Source organism: Vicia villosa, linkage group LG6 (assembly GCF_029867415.1).
Source record: "Vicia villosa cultivar HV-30 ecotype Madison, WI linkage group LG6, Vvil1.0, whole genome shotgun sequence".
Lineage (NCBI taxonomy): Eukaryota > Viridiplantae > Streptophyta > Magnoliopsida > Fabales > Fabaceae > Vicia > Vicia villosa.
This window is the reverse complement of record NC_081185.1, coordinates 97,136,221-97,138,876: the sequence shown is the minus strand read 5'-3', so window position 1 is coordinate 97,138,876 and position 2,656 is coordinate 97,136,221. Positions and strand designations below refer to the sequence as shown.

The 2,656-nt window shown below is 37.5% G+C and overlaps 1 long non-coding RNA gene across 1 annotated transcript; it reads right to left on the bottom strand.

The window, feature by feature from the left end:
* Positions 1-1,852: 1,852 nt before the first annotated feature.
* On the bottom strand, positions 1,853-2,387 carry LOC131609369 (uncharacterized). Its single transcript, XR_009286122.1, has 2 exons — positions 2,294-2,387; positions 1,853-1,987 (listed from the first exon to the last, which is right to left on the bottom strand). It is a non-coding gene; the product is annotated as an uncharacterized LOC131609369 (long non-coding RNA).
* Between the last annotated feature and the right edge of the window lie 269 nt (positions 2,388-2,656).

Genomic DNA, 2,656 nt, shown 5'->3' with positions numbered 1-2,656 from the left:
GTTCGAAACAACTAAGACTTCATCTTTCTGATCTTGTCTCCGAGCTTCCTCTTCAATTCGGAGGCGAGTAATCAGACTCTCGATTGAAAATTCTTTTGTTTTGTGTCGAAGGACATTTTTGAAATCTTTCCAACCGGGGGGCAGTTTGTCAATTATTACAGCAATTTGAAATTGTTCATCGAGGGGCATACCTTCAGTAATGATTTCATGAGCAATTTTCTGAAGCTCGTGGCTTTGAGCTTCCACAGACTTTTCATCCACCATCTTGTAATTCAAGTAGCGGCTCACAGCATATTTCTTTGCACCAGCTTCTTCGGTGTCATACTTCTTTTGGAGAGCTTCCCAAACCTGTTTAGCAGTCTTGTGATTACTATAGTAATCATATAGGTCATCAGCAAGACTGTTCAGAATGTGATGTTTGCATAGGTAATCATTTTCTTGCCATAGGGCAATTTCTTTTCGGAGCTGTAAGTCATCTGCTGCGGCTTTTTCTTTTGCAGCAGAGTCTCCATCAGACGTTTTGGAAGCTCCGTCCTTTTTGGAGGTTCCGTCAGATTCAGCAGTTGACTTACCATTAGTTATCTCGATTGATCCAGAAGGAACAATTGGGATGTCCTCAGTCAGAACGTGAGCAACCTTTTTCAGAGTTAGGAAAAACTTCATCTTAGATTGCCAACGTTTGAAATTGGATCCCTCAAACTTGAATGGTTTGTCATTCGCAGAAGCGGCCGCAGTATTACCGATAGTTTCCTCAGTCGACATGGCAGTTACAGAATCGTCTTAAAATTGTTGTTTTTCGGTTTAATAAAATAATGCCACAGAGGAAATTATCGGCTGAGTCGCGGATCGGTACGCTTTCTTTAAGACGTTTCGCGGTACTGCCAGATTTATGCAAAGCAGCTCGTAAATACCCACGACGCCTCCAGGATAAAACAGCTCGTTTCAATACGATTCACACTTGCACGTGTGATGAATCGTTCTAAATGATACACCTTTCTGATGGTTAAAAAACCAGTCTCAGTATCTGGATTAATTCCAGTCGAAAAAAGAAAAGAACAATTTGAGATGAAGCAGAGTAAGAGAGAGAGGAGAGAATTCGGAATTGAACTCTGGAGTGCAGAATAAGTGACTGAGGGAAAAGTATTTATAGGCAAAAGGATCCACCCGAATGGACCAAATCGTGGGCGAAAATAGTGGGAGAGTTGAACCGGCCCAGTCAAAGTAACCGTTATTCACTTGGTCAGACTTGGAGGACAAGTAAACCTAGTCAAAATCTAGGTTAAGACTTGGTCTAAGGACACGTCACCAATTCGTATTAATTAATATTAAATATTAATTAATTTCTTATTTAATAGTATTTAATTTTTACCGAATTAATTAATTATTCAATGATAATTAATTTCCATTAATTCGGGTTCCAAAAAATTAATTCATGTAGACCGAACCGAACCGAACCGAACCGAACCGAGCCGAGCCGAGCCGAGCCGGCCGGCCGGACGGACGGACGGCGGCGGCGGCGCGCGCGCGCGTGTGTGTCTTCTTGGCATATTGGTGTGTCCTCACTCCTTTATAAAATTGTAGGTGCCCTTGGGCCCAACAACAATTGTTCAAGTTGGAATATATATACACTACTAATATTTGTGTTCCCTCCAATGTGGGACTTAAATGAACCTTTTCAAATTCATCTCCATATTAGCTCTTACTTGTGTTCATTTATTGCTCATTTAATGTCAATAAATCTTTCCAACTCTTCCTCCAAGTTATCATCATTCCAAGTTCCAACACAGTTAAAGTAGATTATTATCCAGTGACTAGTTCAATAGTTTGATTTCGTTCCATATAAGTGAAAATACCTGTATAATTCTGAATTTCTGTACACATCTGCAAAATCAATCCCCAATTTCACTTCTTTATATGAAGATGTCACTTCCAACATCCATGTTGCCGGATTATAACCGTCTTTAATCTTGTTAACGCCTTGGTTTCCCTTCAATACAAAAGTGTAAGCATAATGAACTTGAAAATGTTAACAAGATAACGATTTGAAGCATAAAAATGAACTCAGTATTCTCTATTTTTCATTGGATATATATTTTCTACCTTCAGATTAAACAAACACTAAAACTCTAATTTAACACAAATCACTTAGTTCAACATACTCAAACCCTAAATAATTTTAAGTTTAACACAAACTTTAAGCAAATCTTAAATCTAGATCATTTTAACAGATACACAAACCTTAAAACAAACCCTAACTCTAAATCATAAAACTGTAGAAGGAAACGGCACAAACCTTAAAACAAACCGTAGCTCTAAATCTTGTCAATGGATGGAAGCACACTTGAAGATGGAGAGATCACGTATTCACAAAGCTCTGAGAAGAAAACTGTTGCACCCCAATTTTTGACCTCTGAGATCCCATCATTTTCTAAGTGTTATGATCATTATTGTTATACCCCAAAATTTGCCTGCGTTTTTAAAAAAAAAAAAGAGAAGTCAACAGACTTCTGTCTAAAAATTTGGAGTTTTATACAATCTTGGATTTTTATTTCATAAATATCCTGATTTTATGAATACTCAATTTTTAGAATTTTTTATACAGTATTTTGGTTCGCTGTTAAATTTATTCCTACATAAACGCCAAATACTGTTTATC